Genomic DNA, 22,203 nt, shown 5'->3' with positions numbered 1-22,203 from the left:
CTTCAAGATTTTACAGTCCATAGTGAGGACTAAGATTCAAGAAAAGACAACTGCTTCCCCAAAATATCAAATTATGGAGGCAAACAACTTCAACTTCTCCTGCTTCAGCTTTTTACATAATTCATAGGCTGTAGTTCAGGATAGCCTCAACTACCAGTAACCCCCATCCTCCTCTCAAAAAATAAGGATAAACATTGTATATATTCTCAACTTACCAATAAATATCTATCATGTAAAATATTAAGGGATTTTAATTTTAATTAATATATGCTAAAACTAATACTTTATAGATTCTGCCCAGGGTATGAATTCTGTTTCTAAGAAGAGTCTATGTTATATAATGTCAACTGCGGTTCAGAAAGATAATCAGAACACTCGAACTTAAAGTTTTACAAAGAACACATCATTGCATTGGATTACTCACATTGCTTTAAGTTCATCCTGGGTTTACTGTATTGCTTTACTTAATAATTACCATCTATTAGTATTATTAGTTTAACATTAGATTTATCATTGGTTGTTTTATTACTTATATGGAGTTTAATAATGCATATGTGTATTCTGATTCTAGTAATCTTCACTAGACTATGACATGTGCAGTTTAGATCACGTGTACTTCCTTGATAAAAAGAATCTATATACAACCATATCTTTGAAAATATATATCAACATTTTATTGGTACTGCCTGTGACTGTGAGTCATTCAAGTTTGATATAACAGGATCCAGTGGTTTTAGTTATAGCTGCTCTAAATGAACCAGCCATCTGCAGCCAACTATATGCACAAAACAATGCTTGATACAATAACTAATGAATTACTAGTGGCTGAAAAACAGAAAGGAGATCCTAGAAAGATGGCAGAGCACAGTAAGCTTCACTGTTATTATAGTAACAGATTTAACTCCACAAATAGGTTACAGTTGATGCAACAGAATAATGAAGACTCCCATAGGTATCCCACAGTCTTTCTGTCCTGAAAAAACACTAGAGAAATAGAGCTTACTGAATCCACCTCTACTGTGTGGATGAGTCTCAAAAGGAAATACTAAGCAATAAAGATAAGATACCACAAATTCTACATAAACTCTATCAAAATCTTAGCCTAGTGTCTGTATCATGTACACAATGGGCAGATCATGAACTGGTAAGAACAAGAGAACTGAACAGAAAACTTCCAGATCCAAAAAATTTAACATATTTCATAACAATACATAGAATCCTGAGTCTACACAGTATAGTATCAATGTCAAAGATGCAAATCATAATCACTTAACATAAAATGAAGAAGAGATGGGAAAAGATAAGCCATTCTGAAAAGACAAAAAAACAACATATTAGCCCAGAATTTAGAATTAGCACCCCTTAACAAGCTTCTTTTTTGAATGGATTGAAACTCTGAGAGAGATCTACTCCTGCTCAAAACACAGAGCATAAATTAATATGAAGCACCTAGGCTCACTAGGTTGCCAAGAGCCATTTAGGAGAAGCTAAAAACTAGCAAGTTATCTTCCTGAGAGGGTTCTGCCATCGACTGTCAATCTATGATGGATTTGCTTCTCTAGGCAAGGCCCAGGAGATTATATCTGGGGAAAGATTACTGCTATTAATATGCATTTCCTATAATTATTAAATATATAACAATCACTAGCTATTGACTCATCCTTTTGAGCAGATTTCTGTAAACCTATGAAGATGGGTATAGTAGCCTGGGCTGGCATTTGTGGGTATAGTAGCCTGGGCTGGCATTTGTGTTCTCTTAGGGTCTGTATGACATCTGTCCAGAATCTTCTAGGCTCATTCTATTCTTGATTCTAACTGTATTACATCTTTCTAGGAACTAAGACCATATCTAAAAACTCTCTTTCTAAAATTATTTGAATCAAGTCAGGAATTCTATAGAATCATTATTTATTTCTATAGCATCACTGCAAGATGAAGTTAAGATGAAGTTATAATTTCTTAGATGGCACAAAATTTACTTTGATTTCAAATTTAAGGTTTTCACTGGTATGAGCTTCTTATTAATATAAAAGTGAGATGAATATTATTACTATCATAGGCATTGCACCTGTATAACACATTTAGGAATACAAGGCTTAGACCCAGTCCTTCTTTAACTTTTTTGACAGATTTGAGCTGGTTAGCCTGTGAGTTAAGGGACTATAGCAAATTCATGGCTTGGAGTTTATTGTTAGGGTGTTTTCTATATTTTATTTAGAAATAGCTGAGTGGAGTTAACAGACAACAGTCCAGATTACCTTATATGGATGGTTGGTTTTCAAAACGTCAGAAGTCCACAGAATTGACGTGACAAACATTTCTGTAGTAATGTTCATTTTGATTAGAGACCTGTCTGCTCCTGACAGCTTCCTGTATTGAATTCTAAGAAGAAATTGAGCATCTTTGGAGTTACTCCAGTTGTAGTGAGACAGCCACTAGACAAGAATTGCCTCTTTCCATCTACAGACAAATTACTGTCCAGAAAAGGACACACTTGCAGAATAGTCGGCTGATTATATCTGCCTAGACAGAGTAATCAGCCCTTAATAATTCTGCAGCACTAAGGTTTGTCAGATGATCCTGGGCCAGAAGGTGGAAGAACAGATGCTCCAACGTTTTGTAGTATAGGGAGTGTCCAGGTGTTCAGCGATCTCTATAAATTGGCTAAGTTTTAGAAGCTATGCTTTGTGTTTCCCACAATTTTAGTTAACTCAGTCATTCTGGATTTCTGACGGGGATGAAAACTTATAGCCTCATAGCCAATCCTGGCTATTTTCCTTGAGAGAAAAGATTTGAGTGGATGTTTTTCAGCTGATACTCATTCTAAAGCCAAGGTAAAAGCCAGGGTCAGAACTAAGTGTTTTAGTTAGGAGAGATGACAGAGGTTCTGGTTAGTCAACAAAATGATGGACTGGGTATTAGGACTATCTTGTACCTCACTGGTACAAATTGGCATAATTATGCTCTAATTGTATTTTGAGAGAAAAGTTTTATTTTAACAGGGAGGGTGATATGTAGGAGGAGCTAAGGTGGGAGGAGTACTGAGAGGAAGAGAAGGAGTAAGGAGAGGAGGAGAAGGAGAGGAGAAGCTAGGTGATGAGAGAGAGAAAGAGAGAGAAAGAGGGGGGAGACAGGGAGGCAGATATTCATGTGCCTCCACCAGTCAAAGATAGTTGATATATCTAGGTTGGGTATTGGGTTACACTTCTGATTGAGCATTACCAAACTTATAAAGCCTTTGATTAACATTTTTAAAAAAATTGTATAAATGCAGAAAGGAAAAGGGGGCATGGGATAGGGGTTTTCCAGGGGGTGGTGGGGAAATGGGGAAAGGGGATGGCATCTGAAATGTAAATAAAATATCCAATAAAAAAAAAAAAGGGGGAAGTGGGGCGATGGTGGCTCACACCTTTAATTCCAGCACTTGGGAGGCAAAGGCAGGCGGATTTCTGAGTTCAAGGCCAGCCTGGTCTACAGAGTGAGTTCCAGGACAGCCAAGGCTATACAGAGAAACCCTGTCTCGAAAACCCATAAATAAATAAATAAATAAATAAATAGGGAAAAAAATAAAAAAAAAAATTAAAAAGAATAAAATGTGCCCACTCCTCAGAATAGTAAGTAAGGCTGCATTATAAGAAATATATTGACCTTTCATAATTACATTAAAAAGAGAAATAGACTTGGGACAATTTTGTGGTTAAGTAAAAACACTTCGGTCCAAGATTAAAGTCACAGGTGTGCACTTTGATAAAGTAAGGCCATGTAAAAATTGTTGCTTTGAACTTATAATGAGTATATTATAATGAAACACTGCTTTGAACTCAATATTAACATCCTTCTGTAACTCCTATTTTATGCAATATTTTGTCTCTGAGATAATTTTCTAAAGAACTTTTTGTCTAAGAAGACATGAGACCTCCCCCTCCCCAAAAAAAGAAAGTTGTTGAGTGAATGGTTTGGCTTGGAGAGTTCTGCCCCATCCATGCATTCATCCAAGCAGCCAGCCAACCAGCCAGCTAAATGTATATGTCTGTCTATCCATTTGTGTGCAGGTATGTGTGGAAGCATGCATGAACACTTGTGGAGTTTATTGTGACAATTAGGCCCAGCCAAAGTGTGAGTGTGTGAATATTTGAATGAATATGTGTCTGCATATTTGACTGTATAAAGCATCTTAATTTGTTTCCTTTCCTTCCTCGCTGGTTCACAAAGAGTTAACCAGCTTAACCAGAGAGGCTTCTGGCTGATTCACCAGAATGGAGCACCAGCAATAAGTTTTTGATTTTGTTTGTTTGTTTGTTTTTGTTTGTTTTGTTTTTACTTAATCCCTCCCATCCCTGCTGTTTTGCTTTGAGGTGCTAAAAGCCACAGACAACTGCAATTTCTGGCCTCAGAGGAACTCAGGCAGGTTCGCTCCCACTGCAAAGTACTTAGACTTAAGACAGGTAAATGTTTTATTTTTTAAAAAAAAGACAACCCTAAATACCTCACAAGACCAAGTCTTGCCCCCTCAAATGCTCTTCCCTCTCGGCTTACCTCAAGAGAGAACCAAGGAAGAACAACCTGGGATGGCCCCTGGCACTAGGTATCTTATAAACTACCTAACACTAAAGACTCTGAACAGCAGCCAGAGTACACCAAAGACTCATACCATTACTGACCTGTCACCAGAAACACCCATGACCAGAAGCCAGTGAAGGGGTGTCCTTAACACACTGAGAGAAACAATGATTGTGACACCATGGCAGTGACCTTGCAAAATTACCCCTGAAGAAGGGAAGGGAAGCAAAGATATCTTCAGAGAATATAAGCTAAGAACTTTTCACTATGATGAGCCAGGGTAGACGGATACCCAGGGGGGGCCCATGTTCTCAGAGGAGAAGGGAAAAAAGGTTGGGGAAGGTCTGGGGAGGGGGAACAGGGCTGGGACAACATGTGGGATGTAAATGAATAAATAAATATAAAAAAATTATAAAAAAAAAAAAACCTCCCCAGATACAAAGAGCAAAAGTATGAAAATGGGAGATGGTTGAGAGTTGGAGACACACACCACTCCCTCAGAGGACTTGCCAGCATCCCAAGCTGTAACTCCAGTTCCAAAAAATCCAGTGCCTTGCTGATTGATGCCTCATAGGGTATTGAGTATGCCCATGGTACACACACATACGTGCAGGTAAATGTTCATAAACATAAAGCAAAAAAATTAAATGAATTGCCTTTAAAAGTTAAGAAAAAAATTAGATCTTTGAGAAAAGAATAAATGTCTGGATAAATATAAAAGATGAGATACTCTTGATTTTGTCATCTGTCGCATGTAAAGCAAAAAAAAAAATCATATTGCTTATGGAGTTTATAAAATGCATATGAAAACTATAGTAATGTCAGTGAGATGGATTTTGTGGTTGTACTTCTTTACATTTGGTATGAAGTAGTAAAACATTTTTAGTAGAGAATTTTAAAATGTATATTGTAATCTCCATAGCAATCCACTAAGAAGGTAATACTACTTCAGGCAAAGTTAATGAAAAACTTTTAATGTATAAAGAGACCATGCACGAACCTTACACTATAAAAAAAAATCTATAAATTACAGGTTCTAGTGAGAATTTCACATAAAAAGCATAGAAAATATTTTTAACAGATTCATAAAGGAAATTTTCTCAAATTTAGGGAAAGAGATGCCAACGAGATACAATTGGCATATAAAACACTAAATGGATAGCATCAGTTACAATAATGAGTGCACAGAAAATATACACAGAAACTATGTTGAGATCTGTAAAAGAGAATGGCCTAAACACATCCCAAGACAGGCCCATCAGAGTAACTGCTGGGTTTTCAACACAAATCATAAAAAGAGGAAAGGCCTGGACTTATGTTTTTCAAACTGAAAGGTCACTGCTTTCAACGCAATTAAACATATACAGAAATGCTATTTATCATGATTCAAGTTGAAAAAAGTTTCCCGTAATAAAAGCAGGCTAATGAAATTTGTGACCACCAAGCAGACCACCAAGCCTTGTACAGAAGAAACTGGGGGGCCGGGGCAGTTTGTTTTGAAGAGAAAAATAACCACAATTGAGGCAACAAGAGGAAAAAATAATCAATGACACTAAGACAGTCATGAAGCAAGTGAAGACTAAGAAAGATACTATAAGCTCAACAAAATGACAAGGAGCTTTATAACCCTGAACATTAGTAATCTCAAAGTCCTCATCAAACAACACAGTCTAGCCGACTGAATTATAAAACAGAATACATATTTTTGCTGCCAGGAGTGAAAGGTTGAAAAACAGTATTCCAAGCATATGGGACCAGCAAGCAAGTATTTCTATTTTCTTTTCTGGTAAAAATTAACTTCAACCTAAATCTTGTCAGAAAAAAATGTTACCTCATACTGATCATGGGATAATCCATCAGAAGGAAATTACATGTAAAGATATATTTATAAATTCACCCAATTTAATAAAGCAAACACTATTCAATTTAAAATCACACATTAACCCCAAACACAGCAATAGTGGGTGACACCAGTATCCCGCTTTCACCATTAGACAGGTCAACTGCACACACACACACACACACACACACACACAAATCCACTAAAGAAACACTAGAGTTAAATGATATCATCTATCACTTTGACCTAACAGATATCTACTACAGAACACTCTACCAAAACACCAAAAGAATTCAAATTTGTAAGCAGCCTATGGACCCTTCTCTAAAACAGATCACATATTAGGAGACAAAGCAATTCTTAGAGTATAAGAATATTGAAAAGCATCTTGTATTTTACCTACACAATGGTATAAAGGCAGAAGTTAATAGAAAGAAAAGCTACAGAAAATATACACAGACTGTTAGATGATTAATTATGGATTCAAATAATGGATTATTTGAACTAAAGGAAAGTCAATGCATAATATATCTAAATCTATGAGAGAGAATGAAGGCTGACCTAAGAGGGACGTTTATAGCTCTAAGTGTCTAATACTAGAAAATCGAAGAGATTTCAAGTATACATCATGTTGATGAGCCTTAAGGCTTCGAAAATATAAGAACAAACCAATCCCTAAAGCAGTAGATAGATGAAGAGAAATAATGAAGATTTTGGCAGAAAAAGTAAGGAAATATAAATAAAAGCTAATTTAAACAGTAAGAAAAAAAATCAATGAAACAAAGAGCTGGTTATTTGAAATAATAAAAAAAAAGTGACAAATTCTTAGCCAAAGTAACCAAAAGAATGAGAAAGTGAAATTAATACAATCGTAGGTGAAAAGGGAGACTAAAAAAGTTCAGAGAATTACTCTAAAAGTGATATTCCCCTAAACTGAACAGGACTGTGCAAGAGCCTCTTTATTAGATTTTCTTTTGGTCCACACCCAGAAGTGGTGCGGGAGGGGGGGGTGCATGGTAAATCTAATCCCTACCCCATTTGAGAATGTTTAGATTGATTTCCAAAATGGCTGCCCTAGATTACACCCTGACCAACGTGTGCAAGGGTTCCTTTGTCCACAGCCACACTAGTATTTGCTATCTTCTATATTCCTTGTGTTCAGAATTCTGACAGGGTGAAATGAAACTTTACCTAGTAGTACTGACCTCCATTTCCTGGTTAAGAGTTTCCAATTGTTTGAAGAGGTTTGAGACCATTTAAATTTCTTCTTTTAAAAACTTTATGCTCGGTTCTATGCCTCATTTTTTGTTTTGTTTTGTTTTGTTTGTTTGTTTGTTTGTTTTTTGAGACAGTTTTTCTATGTAGCCTTGACTGTTCTGGAACTCACTCTGGAGACCAGACTGCCCTCGGGATCCTCCTGCCTATGGCTCCCTACTGCTGAGATTACAGGAGTGGACTACCAGCTATCATATGCCTCATTAACTGAACTGTCAGATACATTGTTAGCAAAGATCTTCTCCCATTTTTGAAGTGACTCCTTACTCCACAGTCAGTTTCCTTTGCTTTATTATTTAAAGTGCTGAAACTAAACAACATGTGTATCCAGGGTACACACACACACACACACACACACACACACACACACGAGAACATCATAGAAGTGAAAGCAGAAAGAATGTCAGAGCTGACAGATGAGACATGTAGAAATACTGTCTTTGGACATGACATGGTTGTTTCACAGATGCTGTGATTACCAGCACAAGACCTGCTTAACATCAAGCCAGTTAAAAATCCTATCATGGAGTGGAGAGGGGCTTGCAAGCCCTCCCCACTACCCAAGAAGCTCTTGATAATTGTTGGCTACCAGGGGAAAGAAAGTCAGTTTCTTTCAAAGCTGTGTTCCCTGATAGGCTAACCATGCTCTAGAGGACGGCCCCACACCCATGCCAAGTTAGAGACAGAGGATGATGAAGGTAGAAAAAAGGGGTAAGGACTATAAGGACTAAAGCTATGATTCAGCCTTGCTAAAATGTACTTGCTAAGAATCAGAAGTTTTAAACAAGTTTTCTTGTAATTAATACACCTAAGATACCTTGATGAATCTTCACATGACTTCATGAAAAATGAAGGGATGGAAAAAGAGGCATCATTTATACTCCTGACTTTTCTTCTGTGGACAGCCAGGTGAGCTTATAGTATGAGGGAATTGAGTACCAGAAGTCCTTTTGGAAATATTTTCAGCTTGGGTGACCCAAACTGTCTAATTGAAGATATTAGGCAAGTGCTTTGTTTTGACTTATTCAGTGTCTAGCAAGTCAGTACAGTGGATGTGTCTAAAAATACATACTCTTCACTTGTATGTTAACTGACAAAGCTTGCATGCCAGAAAGTTTTATCGATATCAACTCATTTAGTCTTGCAGTAGCCAATTGAATTTTAGTGCTCGTTTTTGTTTTATGGAGAAGGGAACAGGCTGAAGGAGGCCAGCAACACAGAAACTGTACATTAAGATTAAAACTCACATGTGTCTGTTTCTGAATCCCTGGCTAACTCTTTGTTCAAAGAAGGCCTCAACCACCAGTCATGTGACATTTATGAAAGTGAAGCTCTATCTTAGAGTTTACTCTCTTTTCTTTTTCAGACTTTGTTTCTTTCTTCTTCGTGGACACACCAGAAGCAAACCCAGCAATGTTGCCTTTGCCTTTGCTCATGTTACGAGAAGATGGAATGCTGCCTTCTCTGTATCCCTTTACTAAAAGTAAAATAAAAAACAAACAGAAAGCACCCCCAATGCTGCAGGATTAGGGGTGCACTCATTTAACGTTGCTCTTCAAATCTTTTGAGGAAGCTGAAATCTAATTTAATCTATTACATGATTGTACTAAATTGCCTCACCACATCAAAGCTGCAACGGCCTCACACTCTGGAAAGGGACATTGTTAAAATGGTTTCAAATATATAATGCAGTCTCTCAGGTGCTCAAGACAGGGACGCCCATCCTTGAATATAAAGCTTCCTTTGCACTTGGAGATCAAAACAACGGAGCCATTATTTGAGAGGCTGGATGAAATACCAGATCCATTTCTTATTAGCTTCCATCATTAAAGAGAATTTTGTAGCATGGCTATTTTATAGGGTTTTCTGCCTTCCCCCTACCCCATGGCCTTTAAAAAGAAAAGGCATTCCTAATGGGATGAAGGGGCAGAAGATTTTGAAGATCAAGATTATGAGTAAATTTCCCCACTAATTGCACTGTTTTCTGCTTTCAGAAAAGAAAACCAAAGACTGTTTTCCACTTCCCCTCTGCATCTAATGCCACCCATTTTAGGAACGTTGAAGAGACACTAAACACATTGCCTTTCAATGAGAAGGAAAAGAGGGGGGAGGCTTACTCCTCATTCCTGCCTCTGTGAATACTTGTGAAGAATGTCCTATGTGAAGCTATATTCTGAAATAGCAGGTGAGTTTTCCTAAAGCAACATTGTTGCACTAAGCAAAATACTTTGTAAAACCCACAAAAGTCAAGAAATGCCATGACCTTTCCAAAGATGACACCAAGACAAGCTCCTGGGATTCTCAAAACAAGAGGAACATCCTCCACTCCCTCAAGAACTCTTCTGAAAGCCTTGTAGCAGTGGGAAGTCAGTCTTGGATGAAGAAAAGAATGTTTGAGAAGGCTGACCATTTTGTACCCATAGCAAAGTAACTGGGGCCAGTTACAGGTGTGAGTCCCGATTCTGTACTCTTTCTAGCTCTCAAGGCAAGATTCTTTTTTTCTGTGCCTGAGCTTCCATGTCTATATAACTAAGGATTAGGAGCATGTCTTTAACTTCGTTACAATCAAATAAGTTACTATGTCAAAATAAGTACAAGAGTTCCAGGCACATAGTCTACTGGTATACTCATCTCATTTATTACTTTTTCCTGGCCTCTCAAGACACATTTACCTTCTATCTTTAGGTGGACAAGCTGAAGCCTATAGACATTGAACAGTTTTCCCAGTGAAAGACAGTTATAAAGGACAAGTTTTAAGAGGAATGGCAGAATTTATAATCAAGATATGATCCCCAAAACTCCAGACTCACCACATAGTATTATCCCACAGTGGCATTAGAAATCCAGGGTTCTCATCAACAAATGGCTTTCCTCGCCTCCCAGTCCTCTAAATGAATCCCTAAGCTACCAGCTTCACAAAAGACAAGAAAAAGAAGTGTTGAAACTGTCTTTTTGCAAGGCTCAGGGATGAGGAGTTTGCCTGTATCCTTGCCTAACACAGGGCCGACATTCAAGGCTATTGACTGTCAACAGTTGGCTACTGACCATTTGAAGACTGGACATTCACAAAGAATGCCTGTGTTTTGAATTTCTGTCACATATGTTCAGGAAATCCATACCATGAGCTTTTTGGAAATGACACAGGTCTATGCAAATGCAAGCCTAGCTTTGGAAATCCTTTGGGAGAGTAATTAATTAGTTAAAGAAATCACAGTCATAAGAAAGTTTTGAAGAAACCAAGAAGCCAAAACACAGCAAGGCTGGGGCCCATAAAGCCAGCTGTTAGACGAGGAGACTTTGCCAAAGACTAAAGAAAGAACTAACAAGATATTCTCATAAACAGGACACTGACTTGGTCCACTGGACCATAGAGAAAATAGATGTAAGACTGCATTTAGAACAGAACTATTCCAAGGCCAGAAAATATCTTTTGTGTGTTTTGGGGAATATCTGTGGAGATCTTCAGGAAAGAGGCATTTGCTTCTCTCTATCAGCTTGGGTTCCACACACTCCCTGCAGCACTCAAGGCACTTCTTGGTAATCTGAGAAGAAATTGTATGAAGAAGGTTCCTTTAAGAAACCACAAATTCTCAGAGTCAAGCAAGGATTGGTCCCTGTGTTTATCTAACTGGCCAGTCTACATCATTCCTTATACTGTCACCACACCCCTTTAATCAATCTAACTGCTTTCATAGGCATCCCCTTCAGACTTTCCATACCCTACTCTCTTATCAGAAAATTCTTCCTTGTTACTTTTTTAAATGTTACTGCCATGGTTCCCAATTCTCTTTTCTGTAAATAACAATGTTACAACTGCCCTTTATTAAGCTGTTGTTATTTTCTAGACATGTACTTGGTAAATTTTTTTCTTGGTTTTTTCCATTCCTGATTATAGATTTTATTTTTCACATTAATTTATTTATTTATTCGCTTTACATCCCAATCACTACCCCCTTCCAACCCCCCTTCCAACCCCCCTTCACACAGTCCCTCCCCCATCACCCCTCTCCTTCTCCTCTGAGAGGAGGGACCCTTCCCCCAACCCCCATATCCTCACACACATCAAGTCTTCACAGGCTGGGTACATCCTTTCCCACTGAGCCCAGACAAGGCAGCCTAGTTAGGAGAATGGATTCCACAGACATGCAACAGCTTTATCAACAGCTCCTGCTCCAGTTGTTGGGGGACCCACTCGATGACCAAGCCGTACATTTGCTACATATGTGCAGGGGTTCTCAGTCCAGCCCATGTATGGTGTTTGGTTGGCCATTCAGTCTCTGATAGCCACAAGGGTCTAGGTTAGTTGACTGTGTTTGTCTTCCTGTGGAGTTCCTATCCCCATTTGGGGCCCTCAATTCGCCTAACTCTTCTATAAGAGTCCCCGAGCTCCATCCAATGTTTGTCTGAGGGCTTCTACATCTGTTTCAGTCAGCTGCTCAATGCAGCCTCTCAGAGGACAGTTATGCTAGGTTCCTGTCTGCAAGTATAACATAGTATCATTGGGGAGAGGGGGGTCTTTAATGTGAAATTTCTTTAATGCAAATTTATTTGGTCTTCTGCTACAGCAAACAGTAACACAATGTGTTCATAGTATTTTAACAGCACCCAGAATCTCACAACATAATACTTAAAATTAAGAGATAAATAACTGATCACAATATTGAGAACATGACACGGAGTACTCAACTATAAATAAGAAATCTGTATTTTAACTCCACCAGCCCAGGGCTCAGAGAACACAGTAGAAGAGGAAGTGGAAAGAGTTAAAGAACTTGGTGATAGAAAGGAGTTTTGGTACAAAGCTGTCTTCTGGTCATGGGATGGCTTATGCACTCATTAACTCACATCATCTAAAATTTTCTTATTTATTTATTTATTCACTTTACATCCCTATTGCTTTCTTCTCCTTCTTCCCCCCTTACACAGTCCCTCTCCCTCCTCGCTTCCCTTCTCCTCTGAGAGGGTGGAGCCCCTCCCCCAGGTATCCTCACTAACTTTATGCTACAACATGGTATCCCCAGCAATATGCATGCTACATATGTGCAGGGTCCTAGGTCCAGCCCAGGTATGCTCTTTGATTGGTCATTTGGTCTCCGAGAGCCTCCAGAATCCAGGTTACCTAGCACATATGCAGCACGCATATTGCTGGAGAACCCGAGTAGCTAAGGTTGCTCATAAGTCCCACATAAGAACAAGCCAGCCAAAATTCCAGCATACCTTACTGATATTCATTCTGTTGGAGAAAGTTCATCATTGGGGGCAACTTTGAAGGTTTACAGTTGTGTCTAATTTTCTGATTGTTTTCTATGCTTTCTGTATAGCTAAAAACCTGATCATCCAGTTTCTTGTTCCCACTGACATGCTATAGCCCTTCACCACCATTCTGGAACCATCAGAAGAAATAAACTCTGTGCTCCTTAAGTTGCTTTTGGACAATGATATTTTATCACAACTGCAGAACAGTGGCTGATATAGGTACAGTTAGTCCAGAATTGATATACCCAAGCCAAGCTTGATGAGTAAAATGAGTTCATAGGGATAACTTATAACTTGCTGGATGACTCTGGAAGGCTAGATTTAAAGTAATTTGACACCACCTTGAATACTAAGATCTTACATCATATAGCTTTAAGTCTGTAAAAGAATTCATAAACACCTGGTTTGGGGTTGACAAACCAGGAGTAATGACTAAAGATGCAGAAAAAACAAGGCACTGACAAAATCAGATTCTGGTCATGGTATGTTCATATGTACTCTGATTTGTTCTTATCTACACTTTTCTGGTCTCAAAAAGTACTGTCTAACCATAGAATGTGCTTGGTGTTTTATGCCTACTGTTTGTCACATTATATCCTCAGGGACTAGGAATGCCATTATTATCCCCCATTGATAGATAAGGAAACAGTTGCATTAAAAGGTTAAATGACCATGTCACTTACAGTTTAAAAACATCACTTCTAGAATACAAACCTAATTCATTCAATATCCCATTTCACTTTTGACCTGCCAAGCAGCTGAGCACAGTCATCTTGGTTGAGCACAGTGATAAGGGCTGAAGGAGCAGACTATTATCCCCGTTTCATGTAGATCACATACTGGTATGTAAAATGTAGTTCAGTGTGAAACTTACCTAGTATTCTAGCTGACTTTGCTCTTAACAAAATCAAGATAAAATATTGGACCAACAACAACAAAGAAAGCAGTTTAAGGAAGATTGGGGTTTGGGGTTTTTTTTTCCTGGTTTACAGTTCAAGGGGTTTCGTTCAAAGTGGTGGGTGAGGCAAAGGCAGCAGAAGCATGAAGCACTACATCGACATTCCAAAAGTGAAGAACGAGTACTCAGCTAGTGTTCTCCTCCTTGTGTAGTTCAAGACCCCAGGCCATGGAATGGCGCCACCAAGAATTAGGGTGAGTCTAACCTAATCTAGAAGGCCTCATAGGCAATCTCTTAGGTGATTCTAGATCCTGTCCAGTTGACAATCAATACAAACCATCATGGCAGATGATAGAGTTGTAACCTATGAACTCCAAGGCAGCAAGACTAGATGTTATCTCTAAGAAAGTAGAAGACTTCACAGGGAAGATAAACTTTGGGCTAGATCTTAAAACAAAGTTACAAGTTAGGAAGATAGTAGACTAGTAGATTATGAAAGAGAAGAGCACTGGATTTGTAAACTTTGGTTAAACAATTCCACAAGATACAAATGTGTTAGGTTAATCTCTGTTAAGGACTTAGCCTGCTGCTTTTCTCCCATAAAGCTATCGCATTAACAATGTTTCTTAACTCAGAACATGTTATCTGCCACAAAACTCTTTGCATTCTTATCCTTGCATGCCCTGAAAATGAGACACGTGAGTCTTTCATGTTATCATTCAAGCATCTGTCTTAACCACAAGTGTCCTGTGGAGCCTTATTCTTTGTAAGGATGAAGAACGGTCTTACCACTGGCAACTCTCTCAAGTTTGATCTGCTTAGAATTCATTGCTGGGAGGAACAGCTTTCCTGTATATCTTCTACTCTTTTTGCTTTAGAAATAATGGAAGATAATGGAGGAATACAATTAACTGTCCAGTTTATTCAAGAAGGGAGTTTGCATGAGAAACTGTGTAAAGAATCCCGGGAGATAGAACACATATCTAGCTCTCTTTAAACTGCTCATTTCAGAGTCTCAGGTTGCATTTACCCATATACTCAACATACATCTCCAGCCTGACTCAATTCATGAGTGATTTGAACTCCTCTCAGAGTGAGTCTGTCCAACAGAGAGAAGGCACAGGCCATGGAGAGTCCTTAAGTAAGATGTAAGACATGTCTATGGAAAGGAGCAGTTCTAGAAAGGTTTGCAAGGTACCCAATATGCCAAAATTTTGTCTTTATTTCTTCAAACCACAGCAAGAATATACCATAATAAAAGTCCATTGATTGCTTCCTTCCCCCCAAAATGTCTCACTACGAAAAGTCTTTCAGTAAAAATAAGGTGCTTAGTTTTGGTTTGGGTTAGGATCGGGGTCGTCTTTAAAATGTAGTAACCAATGACAGATGGACAGTGACTAGTAGGACACTCTTTGAGAAGTCTAGATCTAGGAAAAAAGTTATTATCAACCAGTGGAAAGACTTCACCTCCTACTTCATCTGCAGCTTAGTCACGTGGTGTTATAACTCTCCTTTCCTTCATTCAAGGACCTCTTAACATGCCAAAGGACTGTCATCCTGACCCCTTAATCAGTGCCAGGCTCAGTGGAGCTCAGAAGCAGAATGCTGCAAAGAAAAGACACAGATCCTGAGTCTGATGCCACATTTCAATGCCAGTTTCTTTTTACTAGCTTTGTGAGACAAATGATGCCCAACTTCTACTCTTCAGTACTCCGCTTGCAAAATCAAAGCAAAAGAAGCTTGTAAAAGTTGAATTTATAATTGCGCATCTAAGTGTGTGTAACTGTCCTGTATTTAATAGGAAACTAGGATTTACCACATTCTTACCCTCTATCTCCTTGTTCCTGTTTCTTACTGTCTTATTAGGTCAATAAGCACCTTTCATAAGAATATCAATATATGTTAACCTTCTTCTGTTATTACTGGCTACATGAATGACATCATGGGATTTCAGTTTCTTACCTAAGACCTAAGTCTTTGCCTCGCAGTCAGCTTAGGAAACCTTTTCCCACATGCATTGTGCCAAGGATGATAACTCTCCCCCAGGGCCAATCTACATGCCTAAATCACTCCCTAAAGGCAAGAATAACAGAGATGGTTTGAAAAGGCCTGTTTATTCTGTCACTTTTCCCAGAGGCAAGGGCATTGCAGGCAATGGTGAGTAGGAAAATGAGACTATAAAGAAATATCTGACAGTGCTTCCTTAATCTCGGTCTACATCTGCTGATCCAGCCAAAAGTGAGGGGGCAGAGGTGAACTTTGCTATGCCACGGTGAGTAATGCAATCATACGTTGGATACCAAACTACATTTAACTGCCATATAAATCCTGCCTGCCTCCATACCACACCTCATTATCTCACAGGAAATGTATAGCCTCCACAAAGTCAAATGCGGTCCTACCTGAGCCTCTGAAGCTGAGACGGAGATGCAGGGCTGAGAATCATGTGCTTGCTGCTGCACCAGTGGTCCAGCTTCCCTGGAACACATAAGGAACCTTCAACAGACATCCTTAGCATTCACTTGTCATGGGCCATCAGGCAAAACACTTGAACACTCTGCGTTAGGCCTGCCAAATAGAAAATGGGACTACTCCTGCTTTGCAAATTAGGAGGTACAAGGATCTTAGCAGATCATTCAAGGTCAAAATCAAATCTATAGACAAAGGTCTGGATGAACATTGACACATGGTCTGTCTTGACTCATAGCATTCTTTCCCCAAAACAACAACAAAAAGGTCCTGTCAGTGTTTATGCTGCTGTGGTACTTTGGTAGAAGCAAACTGGGCTCAATCAAACCCTTAACAATGGCACTTGCTATTTAGGGCCTCTTATTCTCAACAGGCTGAATTATGCAGATTGCCCAGAAAGATGAAAATGTGTCAAATAAACACAAGTATAAATGTCCAAGCTTGATTCTAAGGAATGTGGTGAGGTAGCAGAAATTGTATAAGAAAGTGCAGGGGAAGCTATCTAGACCTCAGGAGGGACAAGGAGGGAAATCCGGAAAGCACTCTGCCTGTGTTCAGAAGGGGAAGGAGCAGGTTAGGTTGGTTTTCAGCTGCAGGAACTGAGAAGCCCTGTCCAGGTTCAATGCTCCATTCTTAAAGTGGTGAACAAAATCCCTCTTTGTTCCCCAGTGAAACTTATCTCTGAAGAGCTGAACCACTTCCTGTGAGATAGAGCCCTGCAGATGTGTCCTACGAGACCCACCCCACTGCTCTGTCTTCAGTCTAAAGGGCAAGAATGGTCACTTTGTACTGCTGCCTGAAAATGACACTGACTCCTCTGATCCCTACTGGAGTTACCAAGTGGGTAAAGCTTCCTGCTCAGAGGAGAATTGGAGACTCTGTGTGTGTGTGTGTGTGTGTGTGTGTGTGTGTGTGTGTGTGTGCCCGTGAGCATGTGTGTCTGTGTGTATGTACATCTGTGTATATATATGTATCTGTTTGTGGTGTGTTTATGTGTTTCTTTTCTTCTTTTATTAATTTGTTTAATTATTTATAGAGCTGATAAAGGCACCAATGTAGCCGTGTTTTCCAAACAGTATTTTGTGGAACCTGTCCAAAGATTGGGAGCCCTAGCAGCCTGAGGTAGGAGACAAACTGAGTAAAAGCAGTAGTGTGTCCCTGGGCCCTTCCATCTGCCTCTCTGTCCTTTGCTAATACCAACAGTCAAAGAAGTTCTAAAATTTGATGTGTTAGAGTTGATAGCTTTCCATCCCAACAAAGACTTGTTTAGATATAAAAAGGGTTGTTATGCAAATACTCTGGGGGGTTAAGGATTCATCTAAAAATATGTCCCCCTTTCTAATAACACAGAGTTTCGTGATTCTGACTCATTCATTTCAACTCTAGTCTCAATGTCTTCCTCTATTAAATGAGGAGGCCCTAGCACTGTACAAGGCTATGCTTATTATATATACTAGCTGGATATTCCAACTGAACATGCTCTTCATGACTATTCACACTGACAAATAGTTATCAACACACTTTGGGAGTCAGATACTCTCTATATCTTGGGAAGTCAAAAGTGATAAACACAATCCCTTTCATGGAGGAATCCATAATCTGAGTTATAAACAGAAAACTAATTAAACAGTGAAAGGTAAAAAGTCCTGAACTTAGCAAGTGGCGAGCCGTTATTTCAAATTATACATTTCCTTACATCTTTCTCCAGGAACTGTTGAATAGATGCTAGCATCAAGGGTGCCTCAGAACTTAAGAAAAATGCACTCTTACACATATGGAAAGATACTATAAAGACACCATCAAACATGATCCAAAATGCTAGAAAGAGAGGGACCAAGGACCAACGATAGTGTCCAGCACTGTTCAAAACAACCATCATATGGTTCTCTATTTAGAGACGACTGTGAAGAGCTTTAGCAAGGAGGATGAGCATTTCCAGATTGATAGTCCTACTCTTGGCAGTTCTAAATTTAAGATTTATGAAAAAAAAATCCCTTCTTTTACAGCACATACACCTCACACATGTCAGGAGGGGAAATGATGACCCAGCCATTCAAGTTAAATGATTAGTTAAAAGTCCAGTAAAAGGAAGTACATCTGGGTGCCTGCCCAAGCTCACCATCACCTGGTTGTATGGTTTGCTTAATTTTTAATATCCTGCCTTTCCTCATTGGTAAATGGAATAACAATTACATATGCAAAGGCATTGGTGTGCTACATAGTCTGCCATTTCCTCATCTCTAACAATCTAGTTGTTACACTCTGCGCTCCCTGATGTTGTTCAAGCCCCATTTTTCTCTGAAATCACTCCAGTGCAAAAAGTTCTTCAGAGCAGACCGAAACTTTCATTAAAAAAAGATGATGGGAAAAGCATCAAATCCTTGGCTTACCCTTTAGATTGGATGAGAAATTGTTACAACAAAGCAGGTATAGTTTCTCCCAGAGGAGATCAGGAAAGAACACATGTACAATGGTTTAATTTTTCAACAAAGATGCAGTACAATGCTTTTATGACATTCTTACTTGTGAACTCAGAACTCAGTGGTTACCAGCAGATAGTACATAATATACACAAATCCATGCTTAGTGCTACTAAAATTGATGGGCTGTTTAAATGGGGTTGTATAAGGGGTTTTAATTTTCCTCCAGTGAGAAAGATGAGCCACATTAAATTCATGTCTAGATAATGAAAAGGAGGAAAGACTTGAAGTTGGAAGTAATTGACAGGAGGAAGACCATCTCATCTCGGTTTCCCATTTGTGTTTACATTTAACTTCTACGACTGGCACAGGCCATGAATGGACTATGCTGATTCATTTCACTGTCAACTCATTAAACTGTAAGGTTTGTTTCCCAGAATTCTACTTTGTGAATGATTCTCAGTAAGATTCAGCAAAGAAGAATTTGTATATGGTCTCAGCAGCACTTGAGCAGGAGCCATTAGTCTCTGAAGGCCCCTTTAGAAAGCAGATATAGGTCTCCTTACCTGTCAACTGATCCTTACTTTTAGCCAATGCCCAGTTTTTCTTCTATAGCACAATTCTATTTAACAGTGAGCTGCTCTAGGTGTGTGGGCAGATACTTTCTGTCAGATCCATACAAACTCTCAGGAAATCTGACTTCTGGGTCATGAGACTGAGTGAGCTGGTCCTGCCTCTCACGGGTTGGAATACTTGGGAGAGTGGGCCCTACACCTCAACTGGGCAGCACAGTAATACTGGGCCTAGTCCATGGGTGAAACAGCCAGAGGGCAAAAATGAGGGAGAGCTGGCTCTGCCATTCTTCTGTCATGAGGTATTGTGCATGCTGGGATGATATCCTCCCCCCTCACCAACTGTGGCCATTGGGAGAGCTGGCCCCAAGGGCCTGAGAGCTGGACTAATTAGTTTCTCTAAATTAGACCACATATTGAGACACAAACTAAATCTTAACAAATTCAGAAAAATTGAAATAACTTCCCCTCTCTGAATGTAGTACTTGGGAGAGAAGGCCCTGCACCTTGCCAGGGCAACACAATGGAACTGGCTCTGGAGGCATGGGTGCAGGTAAGCTGGCCTACAAGACATGAGAGCAAGAATGCTGATCCTGCCTCCTGCTGAGGCCTCCTCCTGGTGGCACTGTGTGGCCTAGCTGGAGCAGTGCTAGAGAGCTCACCTTAGTGCTACAGATAAGGGAGAACCTTGAACTGACCAGCTTAGGTACCACCCAGGCCCAGATCTGGTACCACCAGATTAGGTACCACCCAACCAGCTCTGCGTTGGACTAAAATCTGTATGACCCGAAAATGTCTGGGACAATGGAAAAGGTCATTCCTGCTGATCTAAAGCTATGAGATCTCCATGACACAGGGCAACAACAGGATAACCAGGAAAGTCCTGGTGAGGATCCAATATTGACGGTGTCACAGAAACCAGAGATCTTAAACCAGATCAATGACTCATTTCAACAAACATTTGAAAGTAAAAATGTATAGACAGAGGAATACACTGTGGGATAAACTGTGACATACCAGAGCTTCCACAATGAGATGTTTTTCTATGTTTTGTTTGTCTATTTGTTGCAGCCCGAGCTGCCCCACGTTGGTTGCCAAAAATGTGGAGAACTGAGCTGGCCCATGTTTGGGGGCCAAAATGTGTTGGACCGCTCTGCCAATGGAACCCAAACTGCCAAAAGCCTTGGAGGCTAAATTGTTAGAGCTCACCCTGCCCCAGGCTGCTCCAGTCCTCGGCTCGGGGTTCAGCAAGAGAGAGAGTGAGGACAGACTTGAGGAATGGAGACCAGACAGAGTGTGATTCAATCCCGTTTATTCAATCTCTCTTCCTAGTCCAAGTCCCAAGTCTTGAGTTCCTAGTCCCTAGTTCCTAGTCCCTACTGCCTCCAAGTTTCAAGTTTCCAGTTCCAAGTTCTAGTACCAAGTGCCTACTCCAAGTGTCTAATATCTAATCCAAGTGTCTAATGTCTAATTCCAAGTTCTTCCTCCAAGTGCCAAGTGCCTAATATCTAATAATTTCTTCTGTCTCACTTCTAAGCCACGCCATTAAGTCATGCCCTTAGGTCTTGTCTCTAAATCTGATCTCTAAGTCATGCCCTTAAGTCACACACCTTTAAGTCTCACACACCCAAGGGAAAATCCTGGGTATCTAAAACAAGATGTTATCAGAGTGTGCTCAGCTGTTGTAGGCTATTATAATCAAGTCTCTTGTCAGGGTATATGGCTCAAGATGGCTGCAAGGATGATAGCCACCTTCTGTCAGCTCCCCACATCTATTTGTATTTTTTATCTTAGTCACAGGTTACAAGAACAAAGGGTAGATGTGAGAGGATGAGGAGATGAGCTGGGGTACACAATGTGAAACAAAGAATCAATAAAAAGGTTTTATAGATACATAAATAGATAGGATCACCCATTGAATATTCCTAACATATCACAGAATGTTTCACCCAGCCTTTTCTCAGCTGCTACCAAGGTGTTTGGTCCTTCCAAGGAAGCAAAGGCTGTGTTGAGGTGAGGTCCTCACTTTATCCAGTGACTAGCACCATGCGGGCAGTCAACATATAACATGCATGGCTTTTGAGTCTGAGCTTGCCTAGATCGACTCTGCCCTCATCCTGCACAATGACAACAAGGTCACAGAAGATAATATCAATGCTCTCATTAAAGCAGCTGGTGTCAATGTTGAATCTTTTGGCCTGGCTTGTTTGCAAAGGCCCTGGCCAATGTCAACATTGGAAGCAATATAGGGTTTGGTGGGCCTGCTCCAGCAGCTAGAGCTGCACCTGCTGGTGGTCCTGACCCATCAACCACTTGCTGCCCCAACTGAGAAGAAAGTGGAGGCAAAGAAGGAAGAATCCAAGGAGTCAGAAGAAGACATGGGCTCTGGTCTTTTTGACTAAATTGCTTTTGTTAACATGTCCAATTAAGGACTGAACCTGTAGAAAGAAAGAAAGAAAGAAAGAAAGAAAGAAAGAAAGAAAGAAAGAAAGAAAGAAAGAAAGAAAGAAAGAAGAGGATGAAGAGGAGGAGAGAGGGATAGAGGGAGGGAGGGAAGAGAAAAAGAATGTTTCACCCAAACACCAAAGAATATACATTCCATTTAGCAGCCATCTGAGTTTCTCTAAATTAGGCCACATATTGAAACACAAACTAAATCTTAACAAATTCAGAAAAAATAAAAATAACTGCATATATCCTGTCTGACCACAATGTGATAAAGCCTAAAATCAATAGTAAGCAAATATCTAGTAATTACAGAACCTCATAGATACTAAATAATGAATAGGTAAAAGAAGAAAAAAAAAAGGAAAGAAAAAATGTTACTGGAACATAATGAAAATATACATAATACAACAAAATCTATGGAACATATTAAAATTAGTCTGCTAAGAAAATGTAATGCTCTAAAGA

The 22,203-nt window shown here is 39.6% G+C and overlaps 1 pseudogene; it reads left to right on the top strand.

Moving 5' to 3' along the window:
- The first annotated feature begins 21,362 nt into the window (after window positions 1-21,362).
- Window positions 21,363-21,692, top strand: LOC117709614 (large ribosomal subunit protein P1 pseudogene; annotated as a pseudogene).
- Window positions 21,693-22,203: the final 511 nt, after the last annotated feature.

The sequence above is a fragment of the Arvicanthis niloticus genome, chromosome 5 (assembly GCF_011762505.2).
Source record: "Arvicanthis niloticus isolate mArvNil1 chromosome 5, mArvNil1.pat.X, whole genome shotgun sequence".
Classification (NCBI taxonomy): Eukaryota; Metazoa; Chordata; class Mammalia; order Rodentia; family Muridae; genus Arvicanthis; species Arvicanthis niloticus.
Note: the sequence above shows the minus strand (reverse complement) of the source record. Positions and strands in the feature narration are given on the sequence as shown.